We start from the raw sequence: 24,561 nt of genomic DNA on the forward strand, positions 1-24,561 counted from the left end.
TTATTACCAAAATGTGAGGTGGGCTGGCACTGCTGGAAAAAAAAAATAAAAATAAAAATAAATGAAGCCCACCTATTTTCCCCTGGCAGTTGCCTTTATACTTGATTGTAACCTGAGAAAGACAAATAGCACTTAGTTCATCAGGGGAACAAGTATTTTCCCTGGTAGCCAATGAAGCTGCCTACTCTCACCTGGTCTGCATCAATACATCTTCACTGAAGGCTGGGGAGCCCACCAATTCTCAGTGCTGGCATCTGCACTTTCAAGGGCATCGACTTGACACTATATAAATATTATATGCCTTTCTTTCACTTTGTAGTTCAGAATTGATTCATTCTATAGTAGTTTCAGGGCTGAGCATAACATAATTCATCTCTAGTTGGCATTTGTTTCTGAATAACACCAAGCATCCCTGCACCCCATGTGAGGCTTCTAGGAAAATGGTAATGCATATTTTTCTTGCTCACGACACCACAACCGTACTTATGACTTACCCTCAGACATTGCCTAGTCCAGCAACATAACTTCACCTATTCCTTGCCCTCTTCTCTCACCGCTTGTTTTTGTTTTCACCAGAAATTTCTTGATGTAAAAGCTGGTGCAGGCAGGATAGAAGTATATAAATACCTCCCTGGGTAATGCTATACCTGGCTGGGAGAGAAAACTGCTTGCAGTAGGACAGGCAGATACCCAGCTGCATGCTGGCTGCAGGTATGGATCCAGCACCAAGAGAAGAACTGAGATTGATGGCTGAGATAGTAATGACTTTTTTTCCATGGAGAGCCAGGTGCTGTGATTTCAGTCTCCAACCTCACTCAGGACAGAGCAGGATCTGCTGTGAGCTGGCTGAGCTACAAACCACAGGAGAGGTGGAAGCCTGCTGGGGAAATAGGGCAGAATGGCCATGGTAACACCATGGAGCAGATGGAGCCACCCTACCAATGCTGCGTATTTCACGTGCCTTTTTTTTTTAAAAAAAAAAAAAAAAAAAAAAAAAACACTTCCATGCAATGTGGAAGGGTCTAGAGCACAATTACATGGACAGGCCCAGACCCTTCCGTGCTCCCAGGAGTCCTGCTGACCACAGAGTTTGTGCAGACTTCAACATCACTAAGCCTGTACGTATAGTTTGTGCTTGGAAAAAAGTTTGGACTCAACAAAAATAGAGGTTTAGCTACTCCAAAACAGAGGACATTTACTACAGGTCTCTGAAAGAATGGGAAAGTCCTTTCACACTTCTAAATAACTTATTCTAAAGTTAAACTCTGAAACTTGAAATCTATTGTTTGTCAACTGAGCAGCCTATGTGACTTCAAAAAATAACACCATTACTGACATAAAGCAGAAGGTATTTTATTGTACAAGAATGTGAGTTTCATGAATACCTGCAAGATGCAGGTAGAAAGACACAACATTGCAAGAGAATTTGAGTTATTCCTGTAACAGCATTTGCTACCCCTCACTGCTGTTTCCATTTCAAGCTGAAGTCCAATATCACTTAAATGCTTTTTTTTTTACTTTTTTTTTTTTTTTTTTTGCTTTTTTTAATACAAAACACCTTTTGTAAGACTATCTCAAAGCTCATGTGGTACCACTCAGGGTAAATTCTGCTGGAAAGTGTTCTTGGCGAAGTGTTTAAATTTATCCATCACATGTTCCTATTTCCTACTAATCCAGACTAAGAATTCTCGTTCCTGTTTCTAACATGTTGAGTTATTCTGAAAGTGGGGCTCGTCAATACAATTTAGTTTTAGAGGTTTTTTTATTCATTTTTTATTCCCTAGAGGATCATTCTGCATCAACACAATATAGAGTTTCTTCTCTCCAATTCTTGCCTTCTTGTTTTCTCAGATGATTTTTTATTATATAAAAAATAAATAAATAAATCATGCCTTGGTGTAATGCTAACAACTGGGTTAACACAAATGGCAAAACAGATTTAGTGCAGGAATATGTTATGCAAGGCTTCCCCACGTCCTATCTACAGAACATTTTAGTGCATTGCATTTGCAGTTCAGCTTATTATGACAGAGCTACTTACAGTTAGACACAGAAATAACTAGATATAAAAGCAGAAAGTGTTCTAAAAACTTCTTAAAAACACTACGCAACTTTCACATCACTTACAGTCTTGGAGCTTAAGCAAGAGCTCTTTCACCAGATAGTTTGGCTCTGAACTTCCTCTTACTGGCAATGAAAATTTTGACCCCCAGAATTCAGACTTCTTAGAAGTGATCACCCCTTCTCACTCCTACTCCTTCCCCAAGGGACTCTCTGAAATAGCTTCCTCTCTTTCCTCAGAATTTCTCCCTGGTCTTTCAGGTGCCAGTGACTTCTGGCATATTCCTCTGCTTGTCAAGGAAACCCCTCTTCCAGGGAAGGCCTCAGCCTGCCCTTGGCCGTGCTGTTCTCAGGGTCGCCTCTCTTTAGGCCCCTCCGGGAGAGGCCCCAGCGACACCAAGAACCACAAGGCACTCATTCCTCAGTTTGCTCTTTCAGACGTCTTTTCTTCTCTGTATCAAGCACAAAGAGAGGGAATGCCAACTAATTCCTACTGCTGAACTGAGTTTCCTCTTCCATTTCCAGTTATGATAGAAACTCTACACATACTGCCTAATAGCAAAGGTCAGCCTGTTTTTAAGATGCTAAAGAGTCATCTGTCATTTTTAATGCGTTAAATGAGGTGTGGATTGTAGAAATTCATCTACAGATGCATGTTCATGTCCCTGCTCTATTGCTACATATATTATAGAGGTCATAACTTGCAGATTTTTTTTCAGAGTTTGGCTTTACTCTGTCCTAAGGGATCAATAAAATACCTCATATTTCCTCTCTACTTCAACTTTGATGTTGAGAGTATCTTACCCTACATAGTAAACTGCTGGCACCAAGTGTTATATAGCCTATAGCTTTTAAAATAATAGAGTTCACGTACCATGAGCAAAACAAGTGCTGATTAAAATGCAATACAAGAAAAAAAAAAAAAAAAAAAGAAAAAAAAAAGTGAAATTCTCATCAGATTGACGCAAAATGTTAAAAAGTCTCCTTTTTCAAGAGTTTTCATGAAATTTGTCTTCTCTCTCCACCCCAGAAAGTTGTAATAAGAACATACTCTTTCAGAGCATGACAAGTTTGAGGATCACTACTACAGGATTTCAATCTAAGCTCTCATTGACATCTATTCAGTTCATAGAACTAGGCAGAATTTGCACAAGTCAGGATTGTTTTGTTCAAGATGACCAGTTTTCTAACAGAGCTGCCTTGCAAGAGAAATCTCTCATCCCTAATTACAGCAGAGAGGCTACTACAGGAATGCTTTGGTGGTAGTAGTTTACCCTTCTTCCTAGCATGGCTCTGAGGATTGACATCATACAGCCGAAGAAAAGGAAAAGGAGTGTCACAGAGTAAGACTACTACAGAAGTAGATGTTTTCTTTAATCCCATTCCCAGAGATGACTCACATTCTTTAACAGAACTTGAAAGTCAGTGTTCTACACTTTTAGGCCTTCATCTTCTTGCAGCATTGGTCTCATAGCAATTTTCCACATAAACAGGAAAGTTTTAATTACATAATGGGTACTACTGTTGTTTTCATAAGAATTCCTTTAATCAGATGCAATGCTTAAAGAAAGCCATTCCTTATTCAAATAACAGATTGTTTAATATTAGGAAACATTGTTAAAAATAAGTGAAGTAATATTGAAGAACATGATAGGTTAGTGTCAAAGCCCACAACTCTGGGTAATGCCTGACTCATTCTGTTGACCCTAGACAAGCTCAGAAGACGTGAGCAAGCTTAGCAATCCCTTTGCAACATACCTGTGTAAAGCTGCAGTATGAGTTCTGGTTATGACTGACCTAAGATACTTGCATCCAGTTAGCAGCAACAACCACCCCCATTAGCCATATGTATCTAGCTTTAATAAATAAATAAATAAATAAATAACTTAGAACACCATGAATTATTTCCATGCTTATGCATGCATAAGGTTAAAGCACGATGGAAGAAGGAGATGGAGACTTTCTTATAAAAGTGTCTACCATATATACCTTCACTCTGTAAAGAAATGGTAGAGCTGTGTAGGTAGTATTATGACTCTAAGTTGTAGGTTCCTTTTCCTCAGCTCTTTCTTCTAATGTTTTTTATGCTAGGATGAGTAGGAAAAGAATAGCTTATATTAGGATATAAACATATGCAGCAGTATTGTCTGGGTTTTTTCATGTTCTTTATTGCTATAGTAAAAGGGGCAGAGGATGTTCTTAATAATTGGTAGCTGCTTCTTTCTTTAGAATCTCTATTTATCTCTTTTCCCTATTTTTTTTCCTTCATCAAATAATGAAAAAGCAGTGGTATAATTTTTCCCATATTGTTTAGCTACATTGGCTAATAACTTAATTCCTGTTCTGAGTTACATCTCATATAAGCTTCTCAAATTTGTTCAGAATTTCCTCCACTAGAATACTTGTCTCAGGGAGGGGCTTTTTGGAGAGGTTTTGTGCTAAGCTACTAGATCACCATCATATAGCTGCATTTAAGGTTTAGGCTGATCAACATCCATACCTGTTACTCTTTTTTGTGTATCAGCTAAGTATGTGTGAAAAAGGACCAGGTGGTGCTTATTGGGGTCTCTAAAAGGCTATTGACAGACCCACTTGTCAAAGCTTTTGTGAAAGTGAGGGACAATGGGGTACAAGTCAAAGGGCTGTCATGGCCCAGAAAAGATGAGAACTGAAGGAAAAAATATGATTACACTTTCTTCTCCTAAAAGCTGACAGATCTGCCCCAGCCTGCTGAGACTACACATTGACACGGAGTGTGATTCCAAGAGGAGGAAGGTGTCAATGTTTGTGAAGGACACTAAATGCCGCAGGATACCTTTAGAGAAAATCAGGGGGAGCTGGTAGACAATTGATGAAGTGCAGTTCAGTGGAGAGTTCAAGGCAATTACCCCTGACACAAATGGTACAAATATTTGGTGCATGTTACTTACTGGCTGTTCAGTTGTACAACAAGCATGTGCCCATGTTGCTGCAGGCAACTTAATGAAACTCCTTAGTAGAATTCATAGAAACAAAAGAGTATTATACCTTTAAATGAAATCTAATGTAGTCTGACCTGGTGTATGGTTTATTTCTGACCTTCATACCCCAACATCTACATGAAGAGGCTTTGGTTCATTAGGATAATAATAATGAAGCCAAGTGGCAGGCAAGCTTCTACTGTGGTGGTTGTGCCCCCGTACCATGACACAGGAACAATAGAAGGACCTTGGGTACTAAGAGCTGAGATGACATCTGTACTCATCAGATATCAAGTCCTTCCTCTCTGCTGGTCTCAGGCAAAGCCCAGATGCCTTTTGGGCCCCTCTGCTTTGAGTGCTATAGGGACTGAATAGCAGGTGATAGCAGCTGAAATGTGAGGCTGCTCAGGCCTGTGCACAGGGGAAGACCTGGTCCCACAGGGCCTCTCTGTGCAGGACAACATCTGCAGCTTCTCCATCTCCAGGTTTAAGATTCAGTCCTGTCAATGAACTGCTGCCATAAGCTCACCCTTAGGTGAAGCCCTCAACCTAGACACATGGAGACATGCAGTGTAGGGACTGAGAAGAGATTCTTGATGCTTGCTTCTTTCTCCTTAATGAAAACTAGGACTGTAACAAAAAATTGACACCTTTTTAATATAGTGGGTCGCTTTGGAAAATCTCACAACTCAGTCTGGCTCTAGTCCAATGTTTTTTCATAGTATAGGCTGGGATGCGTAGCTTCAATTTGAAATAAAAGTCTAAAAACCCCCATAGGTGTAATATTGGATAGCCAACACTGTGTGATTTTCAGAGTTCTGTAAGTGCCCTGAGTGTGTCAGAACATTAAATTATGGCTGATGTGGTTTGTATCTGCAGATCACTTAGCTTCTCTTGACTACCACTAATACAGATTAAATAGCTCATAATTTAAATGTAAAAAATATATAAGACTTAGCCCTCAACATGAAAAAAATAAGTTTGTTCATGAAACAGAGACAATACTGAAAAGGTGTAGAAGAGATATCAGAATAGTGAATACCACCTGTTCCTAAAATGTACACTCAAAGGAAACATATTCCTAGCAGCTTTCCCCAAGCACACATCTCTGTCCCTACAGCTGTTGCAAAGCATTTATTTTACTAACTCCTTGTCTTCGTTCTTACCACTCTCTGTAAACAAAGAGTTTACTTATGTTAATTAACAATACAAAGTGATAATGTTAAATATCAACAGAGCTGTCTTCATCATCCTGATGCAGAAAGGATGCTGCAGCCATAGACTAGCATAATGTAAATAAAAGCAGTCTTTCACTGGTGCTTAAAGCTATACCCTTAGCTTCAGGGCAAGCATGCTCAGAATATAAGGCAAGGTGTCAGTCTCCCCCTTTCAACCTATTGCTGCATCAGAGGCATCTATGAAATGTGTTGTTTAAAAAGCAAGTGTCTGTACACTTATATGTTACATCCATTGCTTTAGCAAAACTGTGTTCTCTGTTGTGTGATGTTTGCTCAGGAGAGTTTTCATGTTAATGAAAAATGTAAGAATGCAGTTCAAAGAGGACAGCTCAGGAGATGTGTATTTAATGTTTTCCTGATGGTTATGTTTGCACTGAATCAACTGCCTTATTAGTAGCAACCTGGTGTAGGTATGATAACAGCTTAATTCATTTAATTTAGAATGCTTATGAAGTTATTTTTTAAAAAACTTCACACCGTCTGGGTGATTCACTGCTAGATAAAACAATCTCATCGTATCACAGGTGGCTTTTGCAGCCTGCAGGTGTCACTTGCTAATGAGGCAGAGGAGAGGGGTAGCCAGCCCACATGCCCACATACCCCTTGTCAAATGTCGCACCCCTTTGGGTGATGTAGCAAAAAGCCAGCTCCTGGAAGCCTCAGTTATACACCTCCAGCAACAACATTTATCCATCATCAGCATAGCCGTCAGATTTTCTGTCTCTCATGTCACGATATGTTAATTAGGGTGGGTAATGCATGACCTCTATAAGCTGTACCAATAATTTATCTACACACACGATTTCTTCTTGCCTTCTTTATCACGTATTGAAATTAGTCATTAATTTTCACTAGCAGCTGCCTCAACAAGTTAATAACACATATTATAAACAGCAATTTTCTTTTCAGTAGCCAGACTCTGAATCCTATTTTTCATCAGTAAATTGATAAAATTCCACTTGTAGTGAAATATAACACAAATTTATATGGAAGTAAGTATTGTTTAATACATTTTCATTCTAGTGTGAAAGATCTAAAATGATAGATGCAAAATATATTTGCAAAATATATTTGCACCAAGTAAAAGGTTAAAAAATGCACTATAGATGAGGTATAGTGAGCATGTCAGTGAGGGATAGGATCCTAGAAGTGGTCACTGCAATCACAGAATGGCCAAGGTTGGAAGGGATCTCTAAAGATCATCTAGTACAACTCCCCTGCCGAGCAGGATCACCCACAGCACATTGTGCAGGATGCAGGATTGTGCATCCAGGCGGGTTTTGAATATCTCCAGAGAAGGAGACTCAACAACCTCTTTGGGCAACCTGTTCCAGTGCTCTGTCACCCTCAATGGCTTTTTTTTGGTAACAGAACAAAAAAAAAAAAAAAAAAAAAAAAAAAAAAAAAAAACTTTTTTTCTACTGATTTCTGAAGGATATGAAGCAACTTTCCACTTTCCATTGTGGTTCGTAAAATAGAACTTCATATTGTCAGGCTTGGCTTGTCATGATGTGGATTTCCTTACTCCAAGGAGATCAAACAGTTTAACCTGATCTAAATGATAGGTTTTATTTGAAGACTTTTGAGTAACAGAATCTAGAGCCAACTCCATTCACAAAGCATTACATTGTTCATTTTGTGAAGAGATCCAACCAGATGTGCTCTAATACTGCATAGGACAGCCCTCCCCAAAATCTTAGCTTTCAAACCTTCTTCCATCTGCCAATGAACTGTCTTGGCTTTTTGTTCTTCATTTTCTTTGATTATTTGAGCTCTCCAAATGAATGCTCTAATGTTATTCACACCATCTTTTGCATTAAAACTATCAGTGGAAATCCCTTTGCATATATGTGGCTGATTTCCCAACATAAGCCTCCCGGCATTCACAATTCTCTTCTTGCCTTTCTCCCAAAGGAAGTGTTTCTTTTCCACCAAAAGCCATGATTGCCAGCAGTTTGAGGAGTTCCAACATCTTTCCATTACAATAAACTGTTTTTAGTGTCAGTGTGATAGTTTAGCTGGATCTGCTCCATTATCCCAATGGGGAATATGAAATTCAGGGGAACTAACATTAGTAGAAAATTTTGCAGTTTTTTTTCTGTAACATGAGTTCTCTGATGCCATTTCAATTTTTCAATATATTCCAAAGGGTGGATATATGATCTACCAAACATAAGCAATCAGTCACTTTTGGTACAAATTGGGAAAACCTAGATCCATGAAACTCTACAAGTAATTGTATATCAATACATCTTACTGATTTTGGTGTTAAATAATGATCCTACAAAGTAGCCTACTGAGCGAACTTGTAAATTAGAATGACACCTTGAGTTTTAGAGTGATTTAAGGAGAAAGTATTTCTTAATGGTTATAGTATTCTTTATGTGAAATTTTTAAAAAGAACAAGCTTTCATTTAGCTTATAAAATTCTGGAGTTGCCTTTTTTTTGCCTTTTTTAAATATTGGCTGTCTTTTTTGTCAAGAATAAATCTTCAGACTGAAAGTTATATGAAAGCTTTTGTTCTTTGCAAAAGTAAGATGGTGATACAGTCTCCCAAATGCATTGGTGGGAACATAGAGACTAAAGCATTTTGAGATAGTTTGATAAGTGTATAGACAATAAATCCTGTTGATAAGTACTCTTTTATTTGTTGGTAATGTGTATATTGTAGTTATATTGTACTAATCTTCAGGGCTTCTCTTGCTTACTCATAGGAGGCAGGATAAAACTTACTCCCACTTTTTTTTTGAGAGAGAGAGGTTGGTGGAAGAGGCAGAAACCCTCTTTTCTCTGAGGCTGAGCAGAAGAAACACAGGATATGACATCTGCTGAGTCTCCAGGTGGCTGGTTGGTGTTCTGCTCGGGGTCAAATTGCTCACCAGCTTGCACATCAGTCACTGGGAACCCCTTCCCATCCCTGAGCTCTGCGTGGTCGCTGCATTCAGCTGTGGAGGAACAGTGTATCTGACAGCCCTCAAAGGTTTAATAATTATTTGCTCTGCTTTGTGTTAGCATTCCCCGTGTGCATGTATTGTAATTGTTGCGTTTTACATGTTCTTGGCACTCTCCAGAGAGTAAAGTTTCTGTCAGTAATTCTTCAGTGAAGCATAAAAATGTCTGTTTAAAGATCTATTATAAACCAGACTGCATGTGTTTGTCCATTTTCACTCAACTGGCCAACAGTGTGTAATAATACTTCAAGATGAAAGATGTTAACTTTACAGATATGTACAAGTTGGAGCAATAAAGGCATTAGTCAAGCACTTTGCTGAGGTGTGTAAGGTTTCTTTTATGCAAAATCTAAAGCAAAAACTACAAAGTGAGAGAAGGATTCGCTGCTCAATTTGGAGCTATCAAGAGCAAAATATTTCAAAGGAGGCTAAAACTCTTCAGAAAAAGTGTTTTGCTCCATACCTGTGGGGAAGTATAAATGACAAAAACAAGGTAGATGAAATGTGGTGAAATTCTATTGAATAAAGAGATAGAAATAACAGTGCAGAAAAGCCGTTGCTTCAAAGCCAAATTATAGTAAGCTTAGAGACTGTAGATGTCATTAAATATATACTAGCAACATAAAAATAAAAAATAAATAAAAAAGAAAGAAAATAAAAGAAAAGAAAATATGGATGTACGATGCAGTGCAAAAAGGAACAAGAAGTAATAAAGAGGTAGATAACAGAGAAGGTCTGGAATGGTTTGTGAATGCAATTAAAGACTCCAAAGGAATTACAAGGAAAGTAACAATATAGAAGAAAATATGATTCTACCAGAAGATGAGCAATAAGAAATGTTTCCAATATGCAAAGAGTAAAAAGACAGGAAAGGAGACTGTGGGCTTTCTAAGGGAAAGACAATAATTTAAAGACAATAGATTCAGCCTCTGCAAGGAAAAAAAAATGAATTCCCTTCTTCAGTGTTCATAAAGGATATGGAACAGATGCCGAGAGCAGATGTACAGTTTCCAATAGAAGAAAGAGAAACATGCAGAAAATCATCGCTATAACAGCTGATCAAGAAGTAAAACAATCTCAGCAGTGGGGAAAAAGCCAAAATTAAACAAAGATCCATCTCGTAGTTCAGAAGAAATCCAAAGAGGAAACATGAGCTTGGGTAGCAAAAGTTAGAATAGCAGAGAGAGACTGAAGGGATAATAAACAAGGATAGTAAACTTAATGCGCCCAGACCCTCATCACTGAATCTGGAGAGAAAGTAAAAGTACAGAGTTTGATTTTGTAGAGTCCTTATAGAGGTCTTGAGGTGTTGTGATAGTACAAGCATCTGCTTAAAGAGAGAAAAATAAGAATTTGTTTTATATCCTCTGAAACCTCCATTCTGTGACTCATAGCTTTCTGGATAGTGTCTTGTCTGTTCTGCACTAGATGAGGATCAAATGCATCATAAAATAATTGTTTTGTTTTTGTTGTTGTTGTTGTTGTTGTTGTTGTTGTTATTTTCCATATTAACATGTTCCAGCCATTCAGCATTAGGTTTTGAAGATGAAGAAGGACATTTTTCCCTTGTGCTTCATAGGATCTGTAACAATAAATATGATCTGGTAGCTGAGGGGAATTCTGATTTGCAAAGTGACCATCATAACAGTAAAGCACCATGAACTAAAATTAAACTTGAGGTTTGGGCTCATTTCCAGTGGCAGGATCCTATTACTGGCGATGAAAAGAAGGAAGCAGAGTAAATCAGAACAAAGCGATCCAAACAGCTAGAGAGCCAAGGCTGTACAAAACCTTATAGATTAGGTGGGGACAGTATTAATGTTTTGATTTGGAGCACTGTCAAGTTAAAAAGAGCACTGGTGCAGTTTCTGGAAAAATGCTTTTCTGTCAGAAAACACTCGAGCTATCTTGGCTGCATACTTCAGCATTACCTGGCTTAGCTCTGATGGATTGTTTTGAATTTCTTTGGAAAGCAGCCAAAATACTTCAAGGAGTTAAATTCATAACTTACCAAGAGAAAAATAGGGTGAATTATGGCATTTATTGAAGGAAAAAAAAAATCCTGTCAGCTGCATGTAAAATGTCTTCTGAAACAATTTAATGTATTAAGTTTATCTTCTGAAAGATGTCAAAGGTGAGAACAGAATATGGGGAAAATGTTGCCAGGTGACATCTCTGAAAGGAATGGATTACATAGGTGTGAGAGCAGGGATTTTGGCAGAGGATTATGAATCCAACATGTTTATCAGTGTCCTTTCCCCAACGATAATTTTGCACTCAGAAAAACATTAGGGCCATATTCCATAGTTATGCACTCTTCCTATCTGCTATGACTGAAACTGCTGGCTTTTATATAAATAAAAAATTATATACAGAGCATGTGTTAAACTGTCTGCATTAACAAGATATTAGGGAAGAAAGGAGCCTCAGGAGAATTCAGGAGGACTGGAGCACTTGCACAGGGTACTGAAACTTCAGGTCATGTTCCCAAAAAGTGGGCAGAGTGAGGGCTTGGGCATGTTCGTGAGATGAGTGGAGAATTTTTCCAAACTTTGGCCATTTTCAAGGGCTGACGAGTAGAAACCACGAGAATCCACCCAGAGAAAGGATAAAATCATGGCCACTTTGTAAACAAGTTTTGGAAGAAAGTTGAGAGGGAATAAAAGTAAGATTTAAGAGGGAGGGAGAGTATCATCAAAGTAAGTACTATGTGGGAGGAAGTCGTGTTGGTCTATTTGCTCAAAGTGCAATAACTCCCTATCATTTCCTGCACTTTATTAATAACTACTCTTCTGTTTAAAAATATTTTAATCCTTTTCATAGTTGGGGGTGACTCATCAGCTCCTTTTTTTGTTGTTAAAGATGATGTCTTCCAGTCTCAGCCACCAGAACATTGTCCCCAGAGAGAGGAATGATGATAAACTAACAATATGTCCTATTTGTTCTCGCAGATCCACCAGTATAATTATTCTCACGATTTTTAACAGGCAGATAAGCATCTATAGTTGTGAAAAAGAAGTCAGAAAGTGGCACCATACTCATTGCTGATAGAGAAGAAATTAATCTATCAGAAGCAATAGGGTTTCTTCTGTGTCTCCTGGAGATGTGATGTTATTTCACAGCCAAAGAATTGCACTGTTTGTCCTGTTATTACTCTCGGCATTCATGAATAAATAAGACCTCGTGCTTTTCCCAGCAGGCTGGTAGGTGGGGTGTGCAGACATCCCCATACCCAAGGAGCAGGAACAGTGCAAGGGGACAGGAGCTCCAGCCTTTGAGTACCCAGTGTTTCTGCCTTGGTCCCCACCAGCTGGATGAAGGGTTTAGTGCTGACGTTGCTTGTTTGAGTCTATAAGCCCAAACAAACAGGGGAAAACACTGTTTCCCACTTATGGTCGGGAGTGGGACTAATACAAGGAGATAACAAAATGGTTGGAGCCCATAGTGTTGGGAGCATGCCTGGGGTAGATGGAGACCAGCAAGTTTTAGAGAAGATATCTATCCACAATGGACTGTTTTACCCTTGGTAATTTGTACAATAATGTTTTACCTCTTTTGAGGGGAAGAAAGCTAAGAGACAGGCTTTGCTGCTGCATCCTCCAGGGGAAAGAGTGCTCAGTCCTCCTGCCCAGAGCCAAAAGCCTATAGCTGGGAGGGGAAGCTGCTTACAAACATCTCTTCCCCACGATGGAAAATGTTGTCTTCCCACAACCCTTAATTCCTTTATTTCTGTTCTCTTCATTATCCCATGCCCCGCTGCAGAAAGTGATGCAAAGTTGTTTTGTCACATGCTGTTACCACAGACGACGGTACAAGACCGCCAGATTTTCTCCTGCTGTGAGGTCTCTCAGGCAGGCCCAATGGAAACCAGAAATATCATAGCAGAAAGGTGATGTAAGGACAGTCTTCTAACTTCTGGGTGTCAGACAAAGAGGCTGGGTGAGTGCAAAAGGGTCAGTTTATCATGCTACATAAGACAGTGGTATTTTCATTTGAAAGAAACCCTTTTGTATGATACTGAGATTATTTTCCCACTTGTTCCCTGTGCCAGTACCAGTTCTGTAAGTAGAGCAAACTGGGCAAAGGGACGATGGCTCATCACTTTTATTGTTTGAAGTCTCTGAGAAAGGAAAATGTGGTGGAGGCTCCATTTTTGAGGTCTTTATTTCAATGCACCAAGACAATAACTCCCTGAGAGATAGTCTATACTTCAAGTATGTTTTATGAGCTGAAGACAGAATTATTGGCTTGGTTTCGTTAGACTGTGCTGTGCAAGACATCAAAGAAGGTGTTCATAATTGTCTTCTAGGAACCTGACCAGTGCCAGTGTTACAAATTCAACATTAATAGCCATTTTTTACCACCCAAGAAGGCACAAACATGATTAAAATAAAATAATAATAATTAAAAAAAAAAAAAAAAGTGAAATACATTGAAAAGGGAAATAACAGGGAAAAAAAAAAAAAAAAAAAAAAAAAAAAAGGACTGGTTTCCAAGTGCAAAATTTACTCCAGAGTAATTATGAAGAATATTACACATAGCTTAACCCATGCCAGACCTCCCAGTGAGCACACAAACATATTCATGCTTTTCATGTTCCCAGTCAGAAGCCATCGGACTACATAGAAATATTTCAGTATAGAGGTAGATGGAAATGAAGCCTCATTCCTTATGGAGGTGAGAACCAAGGTCCTACTGCAGGAAAGCTACAGTCCCACAAGGACCAAGATCATGCATGACCCTGGAAGAGGGTTCCTGAAGAAACCAATGCATTTCTTTCCTCAAATTAGTTATGTGATTATGCAAAGTTTGGAAAAGGATTCCGAAGTTACCTGTTTTCTCCCCACCTACAAAAAAAGCCGTGTTTAGTCTTCTCCAGGATATCAGATGATGTTCTTATTGATTAATTGTTTAAAATTTGAACATTCCTTCTATTCAAATCTAAAGACAATGGACTTTATCTTCGAAGAACTCATGGGGCCCTCGAATATCAGATCTGTAACCCTGTGGAACAGATCCTCCTCACTCTCTATTGTTTTTCACCAGATGAAGATCTTCCATAGAAGCTACATAAATAGCCCATTCATAAAAGTACAAAATAAAACATTACACCAAGACAATAGCCCTGCAAGGCCAGCAGCATCCCTGGTGAAGTGAGCAGAGTTAAACATGCAAATAATTTGCTTCCCCCCTTCTCAGGCTTCAGTGCAGAATCCTAATAGCCATCATCTCTGTCTCATCTCCATTTCTATCACCATTTCATGAAGGCTGGGAAAAAAAAGATCAAAAGCAAAGGCTTCAGTTACCTGGGGAGCTCCTGTGTTCATGGTGCAAAATGTACTATGGTAACATGAAGTGAAATAGAGTCTATTATCTACTCATCTTTAAGAGGATTTATTAAAAGAAATTTCTTTAATGTTTCAACTTTAGTCAAATTACTTAATTCAGTATTCATTTTCCTATTTCCTATTTTTTTTTCCTGGATCAGGGTTGGCTGTTTCCCTCTATACTATAAATGCACAGAAGGGAAGCAAATGGAGCAGTGATGTTGACAGGTGCTGAAACCTTTATGCGGGAATTGCTGGGTGCAGTTCCTCGGTCTGAGTTTATGGCAGTGCTATAGCACCAGGACAGTGCCGAGGGATTATTAATGTAAGCCAAGAGTGGGTTTCCTCATAATATTCCATGCACAGGAACTAGCATTCACATATGTTTAGCTTTCCCTCTTTCCGTATGTATTCTGCACAGCTTAAAAATCAAGGATACACCTAACTGTTCATCACAAGATGTATTTTAAGCCTACATTTGGTCACAATAGGTAGTCCTTTGGTCCTTATTTGAAATAACTAAATGTGGAAACTGTAATGAGGATGTGGATGGAGCTCATGCTTCCCTCTCATATCTACACATCTCCAGGTCCTTTGCCTGGACGTAGATCCTCGGGCTTATAATGTGACATTTATTATGTCACGATGTACCTGTGCCACATCACTGAGCACATCATGGTGGACAGCTCTGGTGACTTCTTGGCAGGCCATATCTTAAAGACAGCATCAGCCCAGCCTTTACACAGAGCAGAAAACTCCTTCTACCTGATTAGGCACAAATGCAAGTGAGCAGTGGGAGGCCGAGGATTCTCTAGTTAAAAGGCTGATTAGCCCGTCTTAAAATATACTTAAATTGAACCAAGGGTGAATGATCTGGAAAATAATGAAACGCATCTAATTAGAGTGGAAATGGAACAAACTGTGCTCTGCCTTTTTGGCTTCATTTTACATGTTAATGAAAAGTGATAAGCGCTCTGCCTAATACTGTTAAAGAGCTCGTGTGGATGAGCCTCTTGTCTTTGTCCAGTTGCTGCTATCGTTTGCACCAGCATAAACAAGAAGAGTCTCCCATGGCATGGATCCAATGAGCAGAGATCTGAAGCAAACCAGCCTGTCTTACATCAAATCAGCCAGAGCACAAACCTTGAAAAGCCCAGGCTTTTTTTCGCTTCTTCCCATTGCAGCCAGGTCATCTTGACCTCTCCGCTTAACCTTAAATTTACTTTGCCTTTGGCTTTTCTGGATTGGCAAGTCAATTTACAAAGCATTTGGAGGTACTTGGTTCTCACTGCTATAAAGTTCAGAGAATGGCACCTCGCAGCAGTAACAGAGATCCCAGCTTCCTACATCTGCCCATCATTGTGTATGTGTGTTGTACACTGGCTGTGTTAAGGACCTTAACTCTCATGGCTTAACCTGTGGCAGCTTCTAATCCTCAAGGTACGCTGAGGCTGCAAGAGGAAGCATCGCAGAAGTCTCTGGGGAACACCTGGGTTTGAAAAGCAGCACTGGATGAGAAAAGGAGGCACTGAAATGTGCTGCTTAAAAGGAATGTAATGAAAATTGTAACATCGTCTCTGTGTGGTGGTGAAATTATCCAGTTATTTCAATACGAGGCTGTAGATTTCTCCCCTATTCTGGACAGAATAGCTTTAAAGAAATGAAGGTGCTGCACAAAAGATGCTTGTGACTTGACAAACATCAGTCTCTCCTGCAAATATCCCTTAACTCTGCAGCTAAGGACAAGATATTAATTTCCAAGCCTAAACTTAAACTGTTCTTTCCTGGTTTAAATCCCTCAGTTATGTTCTGTAGGTGCTGTATATTGCACTTACTACCCTCGAGGGCTTTGTGTTTCAGTAGCTGAATGTCAAGAGCGTACTTGACGTTATCTCTGAGGCTGAGTTGTCCCCTCACCAAGTACATAGTGGTGTAACATCCAGGATAGGGCAAGAACTAGGCTGACTGCTGCTTTCACTTAGTTCTTGGTCCAAAGAGGAATTACAAAGGGCCAGCTCCCTGTCTTGATGCATCCTGTGAAGCTGACCAGCAGCTGGGGGCCTGAGCCAAGATTTTGTCCCTCCTAATCTGCTCACTCGGGGTAAGAGGTACGGTGTCTGGCGGAGGGCTTAGCAACCCCTAGAAAGGTGCCAGTTGTGTTCTTAGAAGCCTTAAGGTTCTCAGATGAAAGGTGTTGGGAGTAGACAAATTATTAGGTCTTTTTATTTTTTTCTTTTTTTCCTGAGGTGGTTTGACCTTCTGACTGCAGAGGTTTGTGCGCTGTGCAGCTGTTGGGATGTCAACATTGGCATACACAGCTGCCAACATTGCTCAGAGGTCAAGCTCCTGAAATTATGAGAGGGTCCAAGAAGAGAAGGAAAATAAAACTAAAGCATGGAAAAGGAAGGAAAAAAAAATAGTCTGAAGTTTATATATTTATGGCAGACCCAAATTATGGTGAGAGGTGCTAGTCTCTCCATAGTTGAGATCAAAGCCAGAGTTTGACCATGAAGCAGGCTTCATTCCCAACTCCACCCCTCAGCTTCAGCAAGGCCAAACCAACTCTCCTAAAGCTTGACAGAGCAGACCTATCCCAGGGCAGAGTTTTTCCAGCATGTTGGGAAAAAAATCTGGCAATGCCTCTGAACAGCTTCAGCCATCAAAACACTCAGGGGCCTCTTGCATTTTTGTAAGATTTTCCTATGATTCCTTGTTTGGTTTTCTTTTTTTAGATTTTGTCCTGCCTTTAAAATGACAAATCCTAGGTGTGTTTGTTTAATTTCACTCTTTTTAAGACAGTTCTCAACTGTTTCAGCAAAGAGATGCTACCCCACAGAAGAGGCTCTGTGGAAGGTGAGTATCCAATGGCCTGGTACAAGCCTGCAGCTCGTGTTTGGCTCTGTCATTCCTGGCACAGGTGAAAATTTTGGGGAGGCTGAGAGGTATCGGTACATCCCCTTCCTGCTCCCTTCATCCTAGAGTCTGTTATCCCAGCTCCAGTTAATAGCTTAAAGCAGGAACGTCCTTCTCCTGCAGGGTTAGGCGAGCCACCCAGGATGCTGCTGAGAAATCCAGCTCCAGTAAGAATAAAAAGGTTATGAACAATTTGTCAGCAAGTGGTATTTTTATCTATATGGAAATGAAGACTTTGAAATACAGACTGTATTTCTGCATTAACTCAAAGTGAAAGATATCATACCCTTGAATTAAATCACTGGGGATGGTAATTGTAAATCTGGCCTTATATTGATACTGTCATCTTACTGTCCCTGCTCTATATCTCCTTCACCACAGCAGCATGGCAGTGAAACTCCAGCACATCGATGTTCCAGCATCCATGTCATTTAATAAAACCATCGCCGGTCTTATAGAATAGATGGCTCAATCCTAAACAGATTAACTCCCTTTGAGAAGCTATAGAAAGACGATTTATTTTCCCCTGGATATGCACACGAATGCACAGTCACACAAATCGGCGACTGATGTGCCCATCATGGGGAATATATGTCCTGAGAAATCCCTCGCCACATCCAGAGACCTGCAGAGAGGAAAAACAAAGTGGCAGTGGGAAACTGATCCCTGCTCATGCAGGTTTCATTAGGCTAAATAATATTTATCTATGTTCATTTATCTAGAGTCCAGTTCCAGGTTTATGTGGAAGAAGACAGGTGACTCAGTTGATGGGATTTGTCTTTCAAACACTATTCAACTTGAGGAAAGCTCATAGAATTAAGCTCTTAATAATATCTCTCTTTTTTATACATACAGATTTACAATATTAAAGAGCAAACAACAGATTCTTGAAGACAGACTAGAGGCCTGTCCCTAGAACACAGAACTATAGGATATGAATTTCTCTTTCAACTCCTATTATTAACAGCCCATTTTTCTCAGCCAATGCAGCGTAGCTCTTCTAAACCACTAACAAATTCATTCACAATTTTCTCAAATTTATTTATTATAATAAAAATCTATCTGTACTGATCAAGACTTTGATGCAAAACTGAAGGAAGACAATGAAAATCTTTCCACTGACCTCGGTATGTGTCAATGTGCATCAAGAGAAAGAGTGGGCTGATGGTTAAGTACCACAGATAAGTCCATTGCCTAAAATTGCTGCAGGAATAGTATCTGTCTGATGCTTCAGTGTGGTTACATTTTAAAATATATTCTCTGCATTGTTAGAGCAAGTATTTTCTTTAAGTGAAAAAAAATGAAGCTGGTCTGACTTCTGTGTTTGAGTTCTGATGGAATTTTTGTTTTTATGCCCTTCTTAAGAACTTGTCCAGAAAAGCATGAGATTTTGCTGAAGGGATGAGGAAATTTATACATTCAGAACAGATCCGTTACATTATGATTTTAACATGTAGTGCTGAGGCAATAAAATTTATGACTTTCTTCTTCATTGCTTTAATGAGGCATTGCCAGCCACGCTGTGTATTTGCAAAAGTCTTAAGAGATAATGATTTTTAAAAGTATTGAGGTACTGCTGCCAGCACAAATGGCCATAACACCAATTAGCTTTGCTGGATTTAGTCATTATGTTGAATCAAAGGCAAAACTGAATCACAGGCCAGTTTTCTCCTCTAGTTTGTGAGGCAAGTCAAGGGAACATGCTTCTTCAGGACACATATCCTGTTGACTTTCCTCCCATTACATTTCTACTGCTGGCATAATCCCAGCAATTAAACAGAGCCTCCTGATGAGGTTTATTATTTTTAATCCAGCTTGTTAAACAGCATAAGTGTTTTCACTAACCCACCTTTGGTGTGTCTGGTTTTCCAAGCATAGCCCTTCTGAAGGGAGCAAGGATGCTTCGATGGTGGCAGGACAGGGCACCACAATGTGGGATGGGTGGGATCTCCCGTGCTGCCTCTCCCCAGACGCTTCCATGTTCAAACTTCCTGGACTGAGTGGGTCTGTTTGGGGAAGGAATGACAAAGCTTAGAGGGAAGCTGTTTGCTCTGGCTGGAAGTGAAGGTGGGTGGGTTGGAGTAGTGTCAGCGCTCAGGGGAAGAGCCACGACGATCAGCATTGGAATTTCCTCCTTGACAAGTTATCCTCCTGTGACAAACACACCATGTTGTAAATTTCAAAATGGTTAAATTCAAAAATTATTTCTTCTTGTTTCAGTGGAAAGTTGAAAAGAAACTTGAAAAAAAATGTAAGAAAGAGATATGATGTATTTACAAATGGCTGCACCACTCACATTGTGCCAGAGGGATGCTGCCATTCATTAAGGGGTAGAACTCACATTGTCCTGAAAGGGAGCAGGATCTGAAATCTTCTGGCCCTTCAATTTCACTGCCAAGAGATGTGCCAGGAGATGGCTCATTCATTGTTAGGCCAGCTGTCCACACTACCGAAATAGAGAATCACGGGGTAGGGACACAGCGCAGGACAATAGGAAGCAGCAATTCTGTTTCTCTTGAGAACAAAAATTGTTGCCCATCGACCTCTTCAGCTTCCCCTGTCTGCTGCCTAATGAAGGGAGAAACTGGGCACAATTAGTTGTTTGTCCCACAGAAAAATAGACTGGCAGAGGGAGTTTTAGCTCCTGGGAAGAGGCAGAAGGAAGGCACCAGCCCCTGTGAGTACGCACACAAAGCCTTCCCTGTGCACTGGCTTAGCACCATGCACCTCCAGCCCTAACGGCCTCTGAGAGCTGCCTTTGGCAGAAGGTTGAACCAGTCAAAAAAAACTGTTTCTGGTTTCTAAAGATTGGGATCCAGGCACAGCCTGCTGGCTTCGTGAGCTCCCTGTTTTGGCAGCTTTGGGTTTGTAAGATCCCAAGGGCTGGTCTCCCAACCATTGACTCAGTTGCTTTGCCATGAAGGTCAGATGCTTATTCACAGGTCATGGTGAAGTCATCAGTTATGAATTTCCACCAGGCTGGACTGCAGTCAAAGCAGCTCTCCTGCCCTCAGTATTTATCTGAGCTGCACCTCTTGGCTGATATCGAGCCAAAGTCACAGGGTGACAGCAGGACACTGGTCTGCCACAGCTCAGCCCTCTCTGAGGGCATCCCTCAAGCAGTCACAGCTTCTGACCAAACCTCAAGAAGCACCTTCAGTGTGCTTTCTCTGCTACCCCTGTGCCTGACTGGCCAGCAAAGGCAGAAAACTGTTCACCAGCTTAGCTTCTAGCTCAGGTATGAAAGGCAAGTTTTGATGGATGAACTCAGAGCTCAGCTGGGTAGGCTGTTTTAAGCAATGTGTTTTGGTAAGGTCCGGAGACCATTTTTTCCTTTCTCATAAAGTAGATAAATGAAACTGGGATATTTTCTTCAAAATATTTTAGGAGAACATCCATGTCTTTTCCATCTGGAAAAGATGTTTTTTGTCTTTTTTTTTTTTTTTTTTTCAATAACATGTTCTTTCACTTGGATGCATTTGATACAAAACCTCCCCGCTGAGTGTACAAGTGCAACATCCTTGGGCTGTTTGATTCCTTTTCTGCCAAGGGACAGCAGCTACACATGAGGCTCTGAACAGGAGGACTTGGCTGATTTACGTTAGCTGGAAGATCCTGAAGGAAAAAAAACACAGTCCTGTGGTTCCACTCAGTAGTTCCTCTCCAGTCCACCACCTTGCAATTTCTTCTTAATCTTGATTCTTCACCAACACATCTACTTTAGTACATGGTGACACCGGAGGATGAAGGCTGTCTTGAAATAGGTGCTGTGAAAGCATTGAAAGCAGAGGAATTCCCAATCTGACCATAAGCCTGAGGTGAAACATAGCCTGGCATCTCCTGGAGGAGAATAAGGCCCCTCTGAAATGCACATTTTGGAGCAGCAGCCCACAGACAGGTAGAAAGTGAGCATTAATTTGTGGATTGCAATATCCACTGAGGTTAGAGTGAAGACTCAGCTCTTTTATGTACTTGTGTTGCAAAGAGCAAGTGTTGCTTTCATTTGCAAACCCACAAATCCCATGTGAAGTATTATTTCTCTGTTTTTCAGAGCTAAGAAATGTGTCTATATAAAAGCTCTCAGAAATATTGCTCTAAGGACTCTGTAATTCATTGTAACTCCCAGCCCTGCTAACTACAAGGTGATTTTTCATATTTTCTAAAATTGGCAAGCTAATATTTCTTAAATCAGTCAGAAAAGAAATACTGCTCTATCCCTCGCTTATCCTTTCCTCATCAACAAGTGCAATTACAAAAACACATTTCCTGAGCTCAGGACTTTAGGACTCTCTGTCAGAGTCATTTTCCCATCCTCCAGAAGTAAATCTGAATCCTATTACACCGGGGAAATGTCAACTGATTCATCTTCCACCCCTGATGGCCGCAGCTTCCATTCCTACCTATCAAATACATGTAATAGCTGGAATGCATGAAAAGCAAAGATATTCCAGCAGGCCTAAAACTGGAAGGCATTCGTACCGAGGAGACAAAATAGTAACACGCGGCTCCGTAGGGAACCAAGCCTCAGCTCCAGAAATGAACTGCTATGTGCTTATCAGAGGGTCTGGCTGTGGACCATCCACTGCCGTGTTGTTTAAGCAGCTCAGAGGCTCACCTGAGCCGGGAGGCAGCCACGTGCGAGTGGAGACCCCGTGTGCAGAAGTCATGAATGTGTCATGCAAGAAAAATGGTCTTCTGAAGCCAAGAGGAGTGAGCCCTCTCCTCACAACGGTTGTGTGTGTTTTTAATTCCAAAGCCCTGTGTGCCAGGGCTGCAATAATTGATGCCAGAGCTTGACAAGCCAAATCAATAATTAATGGGGAGTTTGTTAGTCTTGAACTGAACAACCGCAGCAGAAGTTAAATCCATCCGCACCGTGTTATGGGACCGGTGTGCTTTTAAAAAGATGAGCAGAAATTGGCAGGATGCTTTACAAGAGGTTCAGCAGGGAGCTGGGTATTTTGAATCCTTTAATAACAGCTTAATTTCACTTAAGGCAAGCCACATAGTCAGGCTCGTACAAGCACAGGGCAGCTCGTCAGAGGAGCTGAAAAGGACTCCGTTTCTCACAGCTCTCCCCTCATACGATGAATACCTCCTTCCAGACAGGCCAAAACCATTGCTAATTTTGTGTCCTAGAGCTTGGCAAGTTCAGTCACAATGCCAAAATTAAAAGAAAAATCAGGGCAGATGGTGCGGAGTGAGACAGTAACACCATAAGCACAGGCATGTCCATCTGCCTGGTGGAGGGACACTAGCCTCTTTGATCTTCAGCCTCGTATGGAGCCTGCCTTTTCCTGAAAAGACCTCACTGCCCAAGATCTCATCTGCTCTCACTGCAACCAGTATCACACCTGCAGGGCTGCTGAGCCCCGGTGTAAGGGAATGGGGAGCGAATCCCCCAATTTCATGTGGGGAAGTTATCTTGCATCAGCAGCGGGCTCCTGCTGTGTGCAAGCAGGTCAGGATTTGACTAATTTATTGCAATGCATGTTACAGATGCAGCAGTGATAAGGTAACGTGGCCAATGCATTATTAACAGGAGGCTATGGATAATTCATCATATTGTGGTGCTGCTGATGGCATATCAGGATACTCCAGGATGGTTTTGTTAGCACAGACACTGTTTTTTGAGAACCGTGGTCTAAAGCAATGACGCAGGCTGTCCCAGCAAATGGGGCAACCACCAGGCATCCACATTTTCACCATGTGAATCTGCAGCCAGAGGAATGAGAGCAAGGTGCAGACTTTTTACAGCCCACACAGCAATTTTCGCCTGTTGCTGAAATATTTTTCAACATAGCCAAAGGTTAATATATGCATCGCTGGGTCTGCAATTAACGCTGACTCTCTTGCTGTACTTCACCTTTTTATGTTAACGTTGCTCTTGTCCGTTTGTCACAGTACCTGACATTCCCTTTATTTTTTTTACATCTTCCCACATTTATAGCACAGGCCTTCTGCCCCTGAGATGGGTACGTGCAACCCCTGCCCGTCTTGTTTTTCAGCCCAGGCTGGTTTCCTGACCTCTGCTTCAGCAACGCCTTGCTACATATTACCCCAAATTAACACAGTGTGTATGCACAGTGTGCTATTAATGAGGGGGTTCTTCAATTTGTGCTCAGCTGTCGAACTCCTCTTTTTTTTTTTCCTTTTTTTTTTCCCCAATGACTCCAGTCATTGGAGTGAATTGAAGGAGAAAATAATCTGGATTTCAGACACCATGCTGGTGAACGTGGTAAGGAGCTTCAGAGTAAAAAATACCGGGACAGATAGAGAAAAAAGGCCTTTTCTGTTGCAGGTTTCTGAATTATTCTTTTAGCATCATAAGAAAAAATATAAAGAAGGGGAAGGCTTTTAAAAGAATCAAAGGGAATAAACACCAGCTGAACTGCCTTGACTCCAGTTCCAGACTCAGAATTTTTAATAACTTTAACACATCAGAAATGCCTGTAATTCTCTGGAAACCCCCATGTCTTGTTGTTTTTTGTCTTTCATTTCACCCTGATGAGAGATGAGTCTTTCCAGTGTAAGACAAAACTTCTCTAAACAAGGAGGAATATGCAGGTCAATAAAGCAGGAACAGGCTGCACCATGGAAAAATCCCCGTCAGCTGGCTTTCCAGAGAGGTGAGGAACCAAAGGGTTTTTTCCCTGCCAGGAATTCCTGTCTCCCAGAGACACTCAACCAGTTTGAAAAGACCAGCAGAAAACTCTCCAAAAAGAAAAAGTTTTTTTTCTCCCCATGGGAAAAGAGAGGGTTGCATTCTCTTCCTCTTACAAAACCCTACATTTTCTTAACTGGGAGCTGGATGTATTTCTGGTCAGTGTCCTACAAATCAGTTTGCATTTCATTCTCTCCCCTTGTTCACCAGCCAGCGGAAGGGCTGATCTTATATTTCTATTTCACGAGGGTGGGTGATGATGTTTTACTGGCCTTGGGAAGCAGTTAGCACCAGGAGCCCCACTGGAACATCCTCCCTTGCACAACTGCCTGCTCACGGCAGGTATTTGTGGGCTGGCTCCCATTGACAGCACCCAGCCAAGATGTAGTCAGAAGTAAAATATGACCCTTAGGTCTGTTGTTTCCCTAAACCGACTATCTTAAGGC

General features: G+C 40.7%; 1 long non-coding RNA gene across 1 annotated transcript; it reads left to right on the forward strand.

Annotated features, from left to right (window-relative positions):
• The first annotated feature begins 607 nt into the window (after positions 1–607).
• LOC118169312 lies at positions 608–9,523 on the forward strand. The gene is made up of 2 exons (XR_004752018.1): positions 608–869; positions 9,018–9,523. It is a non-coding gene; the product is annotated as an uncharacterized LOC118169312 (long non-coding RNA).
• The last annotated feature ends 15,038 nt before the right edge of the window (positions 9,524–24,561 follow it).

This window comes from Oxyura jamaicensis, chromosome 6 (genome assembly GCF_011077185.1).
Source record: "Oxyura jamaicensis isolate SHBP4307 breed ruddy duck chromosome 6, BPBGC_Ojam_1.0, whole genome shotgun sequence".
NCBI classification, from domain to species: domain Eukaryota; kingdom Metazoa; phylum Chordata; class Aves; order Anseriformes; family Anatidae; genus Oxyura; species Oxyura jamaicensis.